The 16644-nt window shown below is 50.4% G+C and overlaps 1 long non-coding RNA gene across 1 annotated transcript in view; it reads left to right on the forward strand.

Moving 5' to 3' along the window:
* LOC144722061 (uncharacterized) overlaps nucleotides 1–15820 on the forward strand; it is a 64518-nt gene extending 48698 nt beyond the window's left edge. Inside the window, exon 2 of the long non-coding RNA XR_013586015.1 lies at nucleotides 15569–15820. This is a non-coding gene — a long non-coding RNA (uncharacterized LOC144722061). The remainder of the gene's footprint in view (nucleotides 1–15568) is intronic.
* Nucleotides 15821–16644: the final 824 nt, after the last annotated feature.

Here is a 16644-nt window from a genome sequence, read left to right on the forward strand (position 1 = left end):
GAGTCGAACCTGGGCCCGCCGGGTTCGTAGGGAAGCACGCTATAACCGCTGCACGAGCCGCGCCCCACATTTGATGAGGATGTAGTCGCTCACCGACACCACTCGCCCCAGTAGCACGCGGGTACCCAATTGTCTCCTCTTGCCTCTGGCTCAAGCCATTTGTAAGACCAATGTTATGCTTTCAAAATTAACTGCTTCCCCCCTCCCCCACCGATAGTACCGTGTGTGTGGTTATTTAAGTTTTAACAGGCGAGTTGGGGACGGGGGGGGGTGAGATTCATTTGAACATAAAAAAGAGCTTCATTGCTCATTGGATTCCTCTGGCATGAATAAAGATTCTGATGTTGCGGGTTTAATTTGCCACGGTGTGTGCGTGTATGCAGTCTGCGATCAGGGATGGTGCAATTACCAATGCCTGTTAACGTTACGTAGCCTACACCAGGTGCCGGTGGAGGGTAATGGTGAGCAGCACAACTGGACTTACAATCCAGAGGTCGCCTGTTCGATGCCACCTCCCGGCGAGACAGCGAACACAACGGGGGGGGGGGGGGGCGGTAAAGGGCAACCACACCACGGTCCGAGGTCGCGCGTCGTAGGGGCGGATTCTCCCAGTAGCAGAAGTAGCTACATGTGTAGTAGCTACATGTGTAGTAGCTACATGTGTAGTAGCTACATGTGTAGTAGCTACATGTGTAGTAGCTACATGTGTAGTAGCTACATGTGTAGTAGCTACATGTGTAGTAGCTACATGTGTAGTAGCTACATGTGTAGTAGCTACGGGTCCCGCACGTTAAATGGTCCCGCGCTAAATGCTTTCAAGCTATCAATTCCGGTTCAGTGATTCTGCACTTGCTCTATCACTATAGTACTATACCACCTTCACCTTTTACGAACGACTGGGTGTTTAAGGTTAGCGATTTGTCGCATTATCTGGCTGTGTAGCAAATGAAACATACAATTACTTTACTATGCAAGTAAAAAATGTGTGTTTTAATATTGATGTTTTTTTTAATTTAGGGCCCTTTATAACATATGCTACAGGCCCCGCACTAACTTAATCCGGCATTGGGTGACATATGTGAGTGCTCCCATCTCCCTCAAGACGTTTGATCAGCGCGGCTCTCTGGAGCCTCCGCCTTCCTTGCAGGGGCCGCCTTCCGCCAGCGGTGGTGTGAGCAGGCAATTGCAGGGGCTGCGCCTCTGCGTTCACCGTAACGAATTCTCGGTCACGCGACCTCGACGCGTCGTTAAGCACGTACGGTGGCGTGAAATAAATCAATTAGAAGCACGTCTCCCATTGGCCTGTTCGTCCCCTTGCGGCGTACGCAATGTCCGTATTTATTTCATTCCTGCAGTAAGTTCAAAACAACATTGTAAAATGCACGGCGCGTGTTCGAACACAGTTAGCGAGCGCCTATGAAGGCCTGGCGCGGCACACGAAGGGGTGGGTGGCCAGCACCACGCCCGGCACCCTTTGATGATGTTTACCCACCATGTACTCATTTGAGGCTGAGCCAACCTAGGGGAGGCCCAGGACCGGTTCAGATATTCGGCACCTTATTGGTCGTGCACGGGCAGCGAACTCGGATCGCTGGGGTTCGTCGCGAGGCGCGCCAACAACTACACGACCGCTCACAAAGAAAACGATCCCCCATAAAGCCTCAACAGACTGTTGCGGAAAGTGCTGTTTGTGAGCACCAATTAAGGCGATGCACAAGCGGGTAGTGTGACCATCACCACGCCCGATTGTATTTGCCTCCCAGGCGATGCTGTTTAGGGGCTGAGTCGACCTATGGGAGGCCCAGGCCAAGTTTAGATATCACTCGCCACTGATGTTGGCCATGGCCATGGCAAACAAACATTGGGCCCGTGTGCATCATTTGCAGATGTAAAAAGCTATCATTAATGGGCATCTATTGGCTTTGGGTTGCTGAAATATTCCGTCAAAGCAATGTGCCTATATTTACTGTCGGTTTTGTTCTGAATGATCACACGTCCTGAAACAAAAGTTAAATTAAAAAAAATTTCGACATCAATGCCCTGTGGAGATGTAACGAGTGCTCGTGTAATTTAGAAAAACTCAACGCGTTCGTCGGCAGCACGTGTGCTGTTAGGAAGGGCCACTGTCCCAAATGTGTTTGTTTTTTCCTTCAAACGTTGCGTTTTTGTTGTTGTTGATATTGGTGCCTGTGCACCACTTCTGACACAGTATCGTCAACTCACGTGCGATGTCGAAACCACGTGTCAATAGCTTTCTGGAGTTTAAATGGTCTTGCAGATAACCAACAATAATTATCATTGTAGCCTGATTGATGTGGTATTATTGTTATCGTATCTTGCTATACCGTGCCTTAGTAATGCAAAATACCTATAATGTTGTTTATAACTAGGTCAATATCATCATGTATGCTAGTAGAGTGGGTGCCACGGTGGAGAGATGTTAACTGCCTCGCCTGGTATACAGGAGGTCGTGTGTTCAATCCCGACCCTGACGGTGCCTCTATATTGGAGTTTAAGGTGTTCCTCTCCCTGTGGTCGTGTGGATTTTCCCCCGGCTCCTTCGGGTTTCCCCTCCACATCCAGAATCAGCACTCGTTTAGAGTATGTGGCTGCTGTAAATCTCTAAGTGGTAAGCCACTTCGTTAAGCGATCATTTGTGTCCAGGTCACTTCTGAAAAAAGAGCTTTCCAGCTTATTGGGCCTTGCCTGGTAAAATGAACAAACAAACAGAGTTAATTTTGTTTAGTTTAGATGGCGATTCGCTACTACTCCGTTATTATTCTTAACACGTGGTGACCGAATAATAATGAACGTAGTGGCAGCCGAGGGACGCCCACCGGGGAGACGGAGCGATGAAATCAGTTCCACGCGACCACGGGGATCGTGAGATGTGACGGCTATGGCTCGGGGAGTCCTTTAGCCAGCAGTGGACTGAACGTGGCAGACGACGACGATGTTAATAATGATTGTCGCAGAGACGGGTAACTCGTGAATTTTAAACATGATCGGTAGTATTATAACATATACGAGCACTTAATTTGCTTTCTAAATAATACAAATAATTATGAAGTTATATGAATGTTAATATTTTAAGCAGTGTGCTTTGCGTGGAAGTATTTCATGGGCCTTCCCATGCCGTGCGGGTCGTGGCGGGTTATTTAACCATACTTCACCACGCTGGCCAGTGCGGGTTTCGTGAAGGCGAGTAGCACAAACGCGGGAGCATAGGAGTACGGTACAATAGTGACTTGCAACGCAGCGTCGCACGTCGCCTGTAACCACCTGGCTTGTTGTGGGCAGCACATTACTGGACCACCTCCCATGAGCACGCATGGCTACGTACGGTGCGAAAGAAGTTCAACGTACATACACACACGGGTGGGTGAGCGATTGGTACGGTTGGTTACGTACGATGCGAAAGAAATTCAACGTCCATAAATCGTGGAGCGATGATTTCACCCCCCTACTCGCGGATTTCATTATTAAGTTCCAGGACAAATTTAAAGCTGAGTCGACCGAGAGGGGGGTGCTCAGCACCGGTCAAAGTTATGCGCCACTGTGCTTGACCGTGAGCTGGAATCGAACTCGAGCCGTCGGGTTTGTAGAGCAGTGCACTAAACGCTCCACCACAACTCCCTCTGTGCAGCCGCTCCCCCCCCCCCCCACAGACACGTACAGAGAGACACACGCACTCGTGCAATTACAAGTGTCAGCACGCGTATCAGGTTGTGCATATCCTTCGCCAGTGCTTGGCTCTGCACAATAGGCGTCTGCTTGGAGGGGCTGGCTGGTTGTTGGCTGGTTAGATGGGCTAGCTCGCGAGATGACTTGTGGCCCAGCTGTCTGTACGCCTCACGGGCTTGACTGACTCGATGTCAAGCTGGCTAGCTGGCGTTCTGCCTTGCTAACTGTGTGGCTGCTTGTTTAGATGGTTAGTGGGCCGGCTGGCTACTAGTTGACGAGCTTCTAGATGGCTGGCTAACTGGTTCGATGTCTTGCCAGCTGCATCGCTGGCTTGCTGGTCATCTGACTAGTGATTTAATTTAGTTGTTTTCATTTATTTTAATTCATCGATTGTTTCACCTACGTGACTTTACCGAAAAAAAACAAAGAGGATGAATCCTTGCAGTCAGGAAAGCTTCACATCTAGATAATAAGCTGACGAGCTGTTTGACTATCTGGTTGGCTATTTGGCTGACTGGCAAACTACGTCTTTCAATATGGCTAGCTGACTGCCTGGCTGGCTATCTCTCTGGCGTTGCTGCCTAGCCGGCTGGCTATCCTATTGGCTCGAGGTACGGCTGGCTTTCTGGCTTGCTGGCCGGTTAGCCGGCCGGAGTCCCTCGTGACGACATAATGACTGCACCACAGGCGCCGCGTGGCCGCTGTAGACCTTTACCCTCCTTGTACGAAGCCATGGGACCCCCTGAGAAGGCTCAATGCCAAACAGCCCAATAGGCCTTCGTACCGCCGATCGCGCGACACACAATTGCACAGACTGCCCATACAGACTGCTCATGTGCAGACTATGGATACTGCACAAAAAAGACAAAGATCCCCCGTATAGCCTGTAAGGGCAAGTGCTGTTAGCGAGTACCTATAAAGGCCCGGCACGGTACACGAGGGGGGGTGTGTGGCCAACACCACGCCCGGCCGCCTTTGTCTCCCTAGTGGCGATGTGTACACACCGCACCAGGTATTCATTTGAGGTTGAGTCGACCTTGGGGAGGCCCAGGACCGGTTCAAATAAGCATTAGTGTTGGTGGCCGTGAGTGGGAATCGAACCCGGATGGCCAGGTTCGTAACGCAGCGCGCGAACCGCTGCACCACCGCCCCCCACTACTGCACGCACACACACACACGCATGCAGCCTACATATATATGTTAATATAAACTACATTTGTGTTGTCTGTGCCTGTGCGTTTGTGCCATGTGTGTCTCAGTGTGTAATGTGTGTGGCCAGCTAATATAGGTGCTCGCTAACAGCACTTGCCCCTACAGTCTGTTAAGGCTATGCGGGGGGGATCTTTCTTTGTTTGTGTGTGTACTATTTGTCTTTGTATCTGTGTGTGTCTTACGTGTTGCCTCGGTGTTTAGTGTTGTGCGTGTGCTGTGTGTGTGTATCCGCGTGCTATGTTTGTATTCCTGCGTCTATTCACGTCTCGTTGGCTTGTTGTCTATGTACCAGTCTCTCTGTGTGTGTGTGTTTGTGTGTTCCATGTGCCTTTGCCCTTTGCCAGTTTGTGTATGGGGAGTGGTGGGATGGTCGTTCGCGCAATGCACCACGGACCTGACGACCCCAACTTCGATTCCCGCTCACGACCAATGACAGTGGCGAATATTGTAACCGCTCTTTGGGCCTCCACTAGATCGACTCAGCCTCAAATGAGTACCTTGTGGCGGCGTGTAAACATCGCCACAGGGGAGACAAAGGCGGCCGGGCGTGGAACTGGCCACCCACCCCCTCGTGTGCCCCACATGCCGGTCTTCAGAGGCGCTCCGAACAGCACTTGCTCCAAAATATAAAGGCTATACGGGGATATTTGCTTTTGTTGCCACTTTGATTAAATAGAGCATACGGACACTCCAGACGTGTAGACCACGTCGACTATTCTAGACAAGGCCGTAGCCATGGAGTCAACATTGGGGGGGACCAAATCTTCCAGGGGGTCTGGGGGTCCCCCCCCCTAGAAAAAATAAATCTAAATTGGAAAACTAATTTCCTGCCATTTCCTGCCTAAAATATTAAAAAATCACTACCACATGGGATGGACTTTTTATTGATGTTTACAATGATGTCTATTAGTGTATTCTATTACATTGCTCTGTTGTTTCTTGTTTACCTTTACTTGTTTCATTGTACGTAATGGCAGAGATTAGGCATTAATAAAGTACAACCATAACCGCAATCATATAAACAGAAATCTATTTTATAGCAATATATTGGTGGAGACATTTTGAGCATATTTGAATATTGGGGGGGGGGGGGTGGTGTCCCCCAATATATATTATAAGTACGGCCTTGATTTTAGAGAATATTTTCTTTACAGTATACAAAATGATGGCGAAACTACAGTATACATACACGTACTATAAACATAAGGGATTAACATCTACTTTGGCACACTAGTAATATAACTATCACTAATGCTATACGTGGTGCATGTGTGTGCTATAAATACGTAGGCTATTTGGGGTAAATATACATTGGCTTCTATACGTGCATGGCCATGCTGACCGGAGCTGTGAGCTGCACATGTAGTCTTTTCCCGTAGTATAAATGATACACACACACACATTGCTTATATGCTACACACAAAGGCTGTATGCGCTACATATTTCAGTTCATTCAATGCATAAGAGCTCAGATGTGTAGGGTTATAGAGTAGAGTAGCGATGTATTGAATCAGGGATGAACTATACAGGATATCTATATAATACAGATACATCGAGATGTAGGCTGTATCGTACGGACACCATGATCATCAGCCATGGTCACTGCACTGCTGGATGAGGGCCTCCCGACACAGCGTTAGTCATGGCGGTTGTTAGACCATACTTCACCATTCTGGTCAGGGCGGGTATGACTAAGGTGGAGAGGGGGGGCAGGACTGGTTCAGATATAATTGGCCACTGATGTTAATAACCCTGGCTGGGAGTCAAACTGATCCGGGCTTGTTGATAGGGCATTGCGCTTATCGGCGCATCACCGCGATCAGCGATGGTGACATCAGCTCGCGTGCAGGTGTTGCTGGCTTGGGGGGAGGGCTTCATTCAGCAGTGGACTGATCATGGCCAGCGACGATCATAATTATATGAAAAATAACAATCGGTGTTTAGCCTTTCTGGCAATGAAACGCGAAGTGCTAAGATGCACAAAGACCAAAATGGATACCTGTTTGCAAGGCATCAGGTCTGCGTGAACCACACGGACTCGTGGGGAACATGCAGACAGACATGCTGCGATTGCCAGAAAGAGTCAAAGTATTTTTTATTTTGTATGCTTTGATACTGGCAACAAGGTGCCGTGATGGTGATGATGATGATGCAACACCATTCATTCACATGCTACATGATACCACCCGCGTTGAAGAGTGCAACGTTGACGTGAGTTCTTAAAATAGGGTTTTGTTTGACGATGCCGCTGCTGCCGCTGTTGCTGCTGCGTCTCGTCATGGTGCACAGACAAAAATAGACAACAACCCAACGCGCCCCGTGTGAATAACGACACTGGGCCTGCTATGAATACACAGTCTATGTAAATAACTGGCGACCATTCGGACAATGGCCACGAGGAAGGGCAGTTGCTGAAAACGCCTAAAATGCAACTGCGTTATTTGCGAATGCGTTGAGTTTGTGTTATCTCTTGAAGCCGGAGTGTGTGTGTGTGACTATATATATAGTAACGTACCGATGGCTGTACTCTACTGTACGCTGTTTTGGCAAGAGATGCATTTTCTTTGGCACGGGATTGTGTTTTTTTTCTCTCCCACGGAGTCCCCTAACGTGCCGTGTGATTACATTACGTGACGGAGTAAAGCGTTCCTGTAAAGTCAAATTACGAATTACAGTTGCATTGCGTCATCATTCACAGAGCAGTCCGTCGCAATTTGCCCGGCTTGTGAGCAGGCCGCAGTTTTGTTATTGTTGTAATTAATTGTCAGGGGCAAATGTGACTGTGGTTAGCAAAGACACGCAAATCATTAGTGAATAACACGGTGGCCTTGCGATAATAATAACATGTATAAAAGGCGACGTTTCGGGCAATGGCCTTTCATCGTAGCACGTGGACGAAACGTCGCCTATTATATATTTAGACGCATCTATATTTTATCCGCATGTGTTCCCGTTCCAGGACAGTGCTATTGACGAATGTGTTGAGTGTTTAGTTTTCTGACAGAGCTGCCTGAGTTGTGAAGAGCTCTGCGGGTGAAAGTCTTGCACACTCCGTTACGATGGCACGAGGTAATAAGACAAAGATCCCCCGTGTAGTCTTAACAGACCGTTGGGGCAAGTGCTGTTAGCGAGCACCTTTAAAGGCCGGCACGGCACACGAGGGGGGTGGGTAGCCAACAACCACGTCCGGCCGCCTTTGTCTTCTCAGTGCCGATAGTAACACCCACCGGCAAATATCAACTCGTTTAAGGCTGAGTCGACCTAGGGGAGACTAACACACACAGTCACACAGTCACAAAAACACACACACAGGAGAAAGCAGTAGCGGGTAGGTGGAGGAATGCAGATTTAATTCTCCTCGCGAGGAGAATGGAGGAGGCGGAGGGGGGGTAGAACCGAACGGCATTGGCAAAAAAAAGAAGTCGTGACTGGCGATCTTTTCTCAAGACATCAAGTTCGAAAGGGCAAAGCCATTCAAGGCTCGAGGGGGTGGGGTGGGAGCCTCTCGGGGTAATCCCCTGTCCACGGGCACGCTGGCTGGCAACAGGCGCGAACTCGCATCGCAAATAATAATGATAAGAAGCGGCGGCGGCGGCAGCAGCAGAAGTCCGTCCGCTTCGATCGTTGACAGTTCTCGGAAGCGAAAGCACCTGGGGGGGGGGAGCCGACCTTGCTCTTAGTCTCGCACCCAGACTCAACACTTCACACGTGTCCCACGTGCGCTGCATGTAGATTGTGTGCGTGTGTTTACGCATACACGTGCGTGCGTGTGTGCGTGTGTGATGCACACAGCCAGCTAGATGATCGATAGTTAGAAAGCTAGGCGGATAGCCGGTACAGCGAGCGACACACACGCACACACACACACTCGCTTCTATTACGCACGCGATTATCTCTGTGAGACTTGTACCAAGCGTGAAAGAGGCGTGTTTTTTTGTTGTCGTTTAAATATACAACGGGAAAACAACAACAGCAACAACAACAACAACAAGTTGCTCATTGTCGGCAAGTCGTGGTGACGAACGGAAGAGACACCGAGTCGGACGGAACAGTTGCGCGTGCGAGCGCGCGCGAATGGTAATTCGCTTGGCGCGCACCGCACAACGAGGCCGACTTGCGATGGGGGGGCTTCTCGCATCGATCCGTCGTGGCCCTGCGACCCTAGGGGTGTGGGCTGGGTGGGTGTGGGGAGGTGGACAGGAAGGAGAAGAAGTGGGGGAACGGCGCGTGGATTTTGTAACCATCGACGTCGAGAAGACTCCAGCGACAAGCCCGCCCGCCCGCGCGCACAAGCCGCGCACGGAACTGGATTTTATCTTTGGTTATCTAGCTGTATGAGTGCATTAGTCGTCATAAAGCTAGATAACCGAAAGTAAAAACCCGCTCCCGCTGTCGCCGCCCCACGGAAGACGCCCGCCACGAGAAGGTGAGCAGCGAGACGACACGGGAAGGTGAGCAGCGAGACGACACGGGACGGAGACGCGGCGCGCGTGCCGACGCCGCTGTGGGATGGAGACATCGGCCCGCAGCACGCGGGGAGGACGTGTTACAGTCGCGGAGTGCGCGTGTCGTGAGTGTGTCTGTGTGTGTGTGTTGTGTGTGTCTCTGTGTTGTGTGTGTGTGTGTGTGTCTGTGTGTGCGTGTTGTGTGTGTGTCTGTGTTGTGTGTCTCTGTGTGTGTGTCTCTGTGGTGTGTGTGTGTCTCTGTGTTGTGTGTGTCTCTGTGTTGTGTGTGTGTCTCTGTGTTGTGTGTGTAACTCTGTGTCGTGTGTGTCTCTGTGTGTGCGTGTTGTGTGTGTGTCTCTGTGTGCGTGGTGAGTGTCTTTGTGTTGTCTGTGTGTGTGTGTCTCTGTGTTGTGTGTGTGTGTCTCTGTGTGCGTGTTGTGTGAGTGTGTCTGTGTGTTGTGTGTCTCTGTGTGCGTGTTGTGTCTCTGTGTGTGTGTTGTGTGTCTCTGTGTGCGAGTTATGTGTCTCTGTGTGTTGTGTGTCTCTGTGTGTGTTGTGTGTGTCTCTGTGTGTGTTGTGTGTCTCTGTGTGCATGCTGTGTGTTTCTGTGTGTGTGTTGTGTGTCTGTGTGTGTTGTGTGTCTCTGTGTGTGTGTCTCTGTGTGTGTTGTGTGTCTGTGTTGTGTGTCTCTGTGTGTGTTTTGTGTGTCTCTCTGTGTGTGTTGTGTGTCTCTGTGTGTGCGAGTTGTGTGTCTCTGTGTGTGTTGTGTGTCTCTGTGTGTGTGTGTTGTGTGTTGTGTGTCTCTGTGTGTGTGTTGTGTGTCTCTGTGTGTGTGTGTTGTGTGTTGTGTGTCTCTGTGTGTGTGTTGTGTGTCTCTGTGTGTGTTGTGTGTTGTGTGTCTCTGTGTGTGTGTGTGTTGTGTGTCTCTGTGTGCGTGTTGTGTGTCTCTGTGTGTGTTGTGTGTCTCTGTGTCTGTGTGCGTGTGTCTCTGTGTTGTGTGTGTCTCTGTGTGTGCGTGCTGTGTGTGTCTCTGTGTTGTGTGTGTGTCTCTGTGTTGTGTGTGTGTGTCTCTGTGTGCGTGGTGAGTGTCTTTGTGTGTGTCTCTGTGTTGTGTGTGTGACTCTGTGTCGTGTGTATCTGTGTTGTGTGTTGTGTGTCTCTGTGTGAGTGTTGTGTGTGTGGGTCTTTGTGTTGTGTGTGTGTCTCTGTGTGTGCGTGTTGTGTGTGTGTCTCTGTGTGCGTGGTGAGTGTCTTTGTGTTGTCTGTGTGTGTGTGTCTCTATGTTGTGTGTGTGTGTGTCTCTGTGTGCGTGTTGTGTGAGTGTGTCTGTGTGTTGTGTGTCTCTGTGTGCGTGTTGTGTCTCTGTGTGTGTGTTGTGTGTCTTTGTATGCGAGTTGTGTGTCTCTGTGTGTTGTGTGTCTCTGTGTGTGTTGTGTGTGTCTCTGTGTGTGTGTGTGTCTCTGTGTGCATGCTGTGTGTTTCTGTGTGTGTGTTGTGTGTCTGTGTGTGTGTGTTGTGTTTCTCTGTGTGTGTCTCTGTGTGTGTTGTGTGTCTGTGTTGTGTGTCTCTGTGTGTGTTTTGTGTGTCTCTGTGTGTGTGTTGTGTGTCTCTGTGTGTCTCTGTGTGTGCGAGTTGTGTGTCTCTGTGTGTGTTGTGTGTCTCTGTGTGTGTGTGTTGTGTGTTGTGTGTCTCTGTGTGTGTGTGTTGTGTGTTGTGTGTCTCTGTGTGTGTGTTGTGTGTCTCTCTGTGTGTGTGTTGTGTGTCTCTGTGTGTGTGTTGTGTGTCTCTCTGTGTGTGTTGTGTGTCTCTGTGTGTGTGTTGTGTGTCTCTGTGTGCGTGTTGTGTGTCTCTGTGTGCGTGTTGTGTGTCTCTGTGTGTGTGTTGTGTGTCTGTGTGTGTGTGTTGTGTGTCTCTGTGTGTGTGTTGTGTGTCTCTGTGTGTGTGTTGTGTGTCTCTGTGTGTGTTGTGTGTCTTTGTGTGTGTGTCTCTCTGTGTGTGTTGTGTGTCTGTGTGTGTGTGTTGTGTTTCTCTGTGTGTGTGTTGTGTCTCTGTGTGTGTGTTGTGTTTTTCTGTGTGTGTTGTGTGTCTCTGTGTGTGTGTTGTGTGTCTCTGTATGCGTGTTGTGTGTCTCTGTGTGTGTGTTGTGTTTCTCTGTGTGTGTGTTGTGTGTCTCTCTGTGTGTGTTGTGTGTCTCTGTGTGTGTGTTGTGTGTCTCTGTGTGCGTGTTGTGTGTCTCTGTGTGCGTGTTGTGTGTCTCTGTGTGTGTGTTGTGTGTCTGTGTGTGTGTGTTGTGTGTCTCTGTGTGTGTGTTGTGTGTCTCTGTGTGTGTGTTGTGTGTCTCTGTGTGTGTTGTGTGTCTTTGTGTGTGTGTCTCTCTGTGTGTGTTGTGTGTCTGTGTGTGTGTGTTGTGTTTCTCTGTGTGTGTGTTGTGTCTCTGTGTGTGTGTTGTGTTTTTCTGTGTGTGTTGTGTGTCTCTGTGTGTGTGTTGTGTGTCTCTGTATGCGTGTTGTGTGTCTCTGTGTGTGTGTTGTGTTTCTCTGTGTGTGTGTTGTGTGTCTCTGTATGCGTGTTGTGTCTCTGTGTGCGTGTTGTGTGTCTCTGTGTGCGTGTTGTGTGTCTCTGTGTGTGTGTGTTGTGTTTCTCTGTGTGTGTGTTGTGTGTCTGTGTGTGTGTCTCTGTGTGTGTGTTGTGTGTCTGTGTGTGTGTGTGTGTTGTGTGTCTCTATGTGCGTGTTGTGTGTCTATGTGTGTGTTGTGTGTCTCTGTATGCGTGTTGTGTGTCTCTGTGTGTTGTGTGTCTGTGTGTGTGTCTCTGTGTGTGTGTTGTGTGTCTCTGTGTGTGTGTTGTGTCTCTGTGTGTGTGTTGTGTGTCTCTGTGTGCGTATTGTGTGTCTCTGTGTGCGTGTTGTGTGTATCTGTGTGTCTCTGTGTGCGTGTTGTGTGTGTATCTGTCTGGGTGTGTGTGTTGTGTGTGTCTGTGTGCGTGTTGTGTGTGTCTGTGTGTGCGTGTGTGTGTGTGTGCCACATTTGTTATTCCTCGCCAAGTCCACGCATGTGCACGCTTTGCAGCGTAGGCCTATCTGCAAGTCTGTAGGCACGGTGTGCGTGCGTCTTCGTGAATATCTTGATTTGTGAATCTTTAATAAACGTTCATTTTCTGACGGTGCACAGCTACTAACTTATTCCGTTGCTGCAACTAAACTCTGCAATTGTTGAAGGTGTGCATACTGTTGCCCGGACACGTGCCCTCCGGTTTGGTTTCCACAGAACCCCCAGCTCTTGTTTACGACGACGCACATGCAATGAATGTGTGTACGCATGCATCTCTGCCTGCGTATGCTTTGTACGAGGAAGCGGTGGTGCAGTGGTTTGCGCGTTGCGCTACGAACCAGAATCAGAATCGATTGTATTGGAGGAATCCGATGAGCTAGAAAGTTATTTTTCACAGATGTCTCCGATAGGGGCGGGTCAGAACCTGGCGAACCGAATTCGATTCCCGCTCGTGGCCATCACCAACACCCAGTGACCATTATCTGAACTGGTCGTGAGACTTCTCTAGGTCGACTCAGGCTCAAACGAGTACCTGAAGCGGTGTGTGAACATCGGCGTTGGGGGACACAAAGGCGGCCGACAGTGCTTCTGGCTCACCCCACCCCCTCGTGTGCCGTTCCGGCCTTCATAGGTGCTGCTACTCGCTGAGAGCACTTGCCACAAAAAGTCTGTTGAGACTATACGGGGCATCTTTGTATTCGTAGTATACCGACTATTGTTAGTATGCTTGTTTTGCCGAGGAAAGCCTCGTTGAGTCCCAATACTAATTTACAGGAGGGTCTTGCCAAATGTTTGCAACACGGGAGATTTGGGGGGGGCGGGGGGCGGGGGGTTGATGTTGTGTGATCCCAATTCATGAATTTGTTCCAGCACTGTTTCTGTTTGTGTGTAGAGTGTACTCACAGCTATGCGATGTCAATAGGGGCTGTACCGTCATCAGTATCACCAACTCGTAAATGAAAACTCAACATACGCACGCCTATGGACCTGTGCGGAGTGCACATCAAGTGTACTCCGCTCATCAAGTTCAGTCGCACTGCCTAACGCGACTGATGTTTGGTCGTGAATGTCCACTCATAGCCTACACAGCGGTGCTTTGCTGACACGTGTGTGTGTGTGACGAGTGTGTAGGCCTGCACTGCACGTGTGTCTACATTACGCTCTCTAGAAAGATGGGCGACTTCAGATCATGGCAACGTTGGAGTTTAGATCGTAGCTCAGTTATATGGGTGCCGCTATGGCTAGGATATGTTAACTACCTCGCCTGGTATACAGGAGGTCGTGTGTTCCATCTCGACATTGACGCCTGCTGCTGTATATTTGAAGTTTGCGGTGTCTCTCTCCCCGCGGTCGCGTAGATTTTTCTCCGGGTTCTCCGGTTTTCCCCTCCACATTTAGACACGTGTGTTCAGAGTTTTCGGCTGCTGTAAATTTCCACACGATAAGCCACTTAGTTGAGCTCTCACGTGTGGTCAGGTCGCTTCTGAAAAATAGCCAAATTTCTCAGTGGGGCCTTACCTGGTGAAATGAAATAAAAAGTTTAGTTTCAGTTTATGTGCCTGCTGATATACGTGCAAATACTGCATCGCCAACGAATGCCATATGGGGGTTGTTATCCTACCGGAACATTTCCGGGAGACCTATATGAGGCTATAGCCGCGTGAAACGTGATCCGTTGGTCCCAACTTTGGGCATACGGTTGGACCTGTTGAACCAACGTTGTCCCGACGTTGGCACGCGGTTGAAACCGCTGGGTCAAACATGGCCCAACGCTCCATGCTCACTGGGAGGACACGTGCTGTGTCAGCCAATCGCGTTGCGCTCCCGAGATAGGCCCGAGCCTACTGCAGGAGACCTCATGGCGTGGATGTTTTCAGGGATTCATTTCACACACTCGTGTTTATTTGTCCCCGGAACGCTGCTCAGGCGTAGGGATTAGTGGTGTAAGGCACTACCACGAGAGTACAAAGGTTACCGCCTACCCGTATAATAATAATAAAAAAAAACACTATGATCCTCTATTATTGTACCGTATATTTTAATAATCGTATCAACAGAGTTTATAACGGAAACAGCAGCGTTAATAATAATACAACAAATCACGTGAGAATACTAACACGGACTGTGCCCGCTGTAATTTAGCACGAGGTGTATATTCCACACGAACCGCGCGTTCTCAACACCCAACGCGTGCTGGCCCTTGCTGTCGCGTGCATGCCTCTGTGCGTGTGCGCGCCTTTGAAAAGATCATCGCAATAGCAGAGTATCTGACGTTCCAACGGAAGATTACTCGGGTTATTTTTTTACTAAAGGTATGCGTTGCTGATACTCGTTGGATCGTGTGTTTGCTCATGATGCGCGCGTCATCACGGAACGCTCTTGACGTCACGTTAACGATGACGCTTTGCGTAGCACTTGTGTCGCCAGTCGACGATTTGAAACACGGTGCCGGATGCACGGCGTTTACGCACGCGCCCCACAAACGTCTTGCAACGGTCTGGAATCGCATCAACATCGACTAACCTGCAAGAGTTTCATTGGAATCATTGTCGCCGTGTCTTGAGTGGCACGCAAAGCTCACGAGGCACACACGCATTGCACCCAGTTAATTGGCATAACCAAGATGCACACTCGGGTTTTTGAACCGCTCCGACAATTCACGTCAAATGCTCGCGTCTGCTATCGAAGTCGTCCTATTTTCATTGCAACTTTGAAAGCCCTCATTAGCAGTTGCGTTTGAAGGCTTGCCCCCTCTTTTCTCTCCGCCTGATGAAGACCGCTTATGTTGCCATCGAAACGTCGTGGGTTTTTTGCTTTAATTTTTTATTTATATATTTTTATTTTATTTTAGTTTTAGTTTCTATCTACGTGACTTTACCGAAAGAACCAAGAATATTCATTGCAACCGCTGTTTCTTACCGTATAACCGTTTACGTATTTTCTCAACAATGAATCAACGCGTTGAATGAGTGCATATCTGACATCGCGATTATCTTCCACATTACCATCGTTAACGGTTATAAAAATATATATGAAATGTAAAAGTAACAACACACCTTTAAGCACGCCGGCGTGCGTTTATGAATGCGTGTCGCGCACCCGAGCTCGGAATGTCTTGATTATATTACCACGTGGCAATTGAGCAGTTGTGACATGGGGATGTTTGTGATCTCGCAGGCTGTATCTGAGAGACGGGAGCCCAAGCATGCGGAAAGCAGCGGGCGAGGAGGGAGCGATGCCGAAGCAGCAGCAGCAGCAAACCCTTCCCATCGCCACCCACCCAACCCCATCCCTCATTCCCACCACAGCCACCCACGTATTACCACCTCCCCATCCTTATAACCGCCCCCCCCCCCCCACGCTTAGCCCAAGCTCCCTGCGAGCCAGCCCCCTCTGCATCATCCCGCCTCTACAGCCCGCCTCGCCCAAGAATACGAAGAAGACGAAATCCAGCGCGGCACGCAGGGAATTCTGATGAGAGACGAGGGAGGAGGAGGAGGAGGAGCGCGCTTTGTGCCAAACGTTGCCTCCAACCCTCCGTCCCGCCCACCCACCCAACGCCGCGCCACGCCACGCCGCGCCGCTCCCGTTAGCGAGGAGGAGGAGGAGGAGGCGACACTTGGGGATGGGGAGTCGATGGGGACTGGGGTTGGGGTGGGGGGGTGCTGAAGGAGGTGGGAAGAGGTGGGGGTGGGGAGTTGGGAGATCGTGGGGGAGGTGTTTCAATGACATTCCTGCGAGCCCTACGATTCTTGCGCACAATCATAGTCGGGGCTCTACGCAGAACGGACTTTCAATGGGCAGCTCGGGGCCTGAATTGGGAGCCCAAAGAAAGCGGTGGCTGCCCCCACCCCACCCCACCCCAGCTCTATCCCTCCCCCCTCTCTACCCCCCCCCCCTCCCTCTTCTGTCTCTCCATCCCTTGGCTGGGCTGCTCTATCGCCTCCTCCCCCACCCACCCACCCAGCTCCCGCTTTCTAATTGCGCGCACGGGTGCGCGGGAGGGCCGGTCGGGGTCGGCCCGGCGAGCTGTGAACACTGGAGGCCTCTCTTTCCCACGGCCCTGCGTGTCGCGCGCGCACGTGGACGCACGCGCGCGCGCGCGCGCCTGCGCCTGCCTGCCTGCCGCGGCCCCGCAGCGAGACGCACGCGCGGGGTTTTACAGACAAACGCACGCACGCACGCACGCGCGCAGAGACGCACGCGTGCACACACGTGCACGCGCACAGACAAATATCCCCCCCCCTCCCCCC

This window comes from Lampetra planeri, chromosome 13, assembly GCF_965212315.1.
Source record: "Lampetra planeri chromosome 13, kcLamPlan1.2.h2, whole genome shotgun sequence".
Taxonomy (NCBI): Eukaryota; Metazoa; Chordata; class Hyperoartia; order Petromyzontiformes; family Petromyzontidae; genus Lampetra; species Lampetra planeri.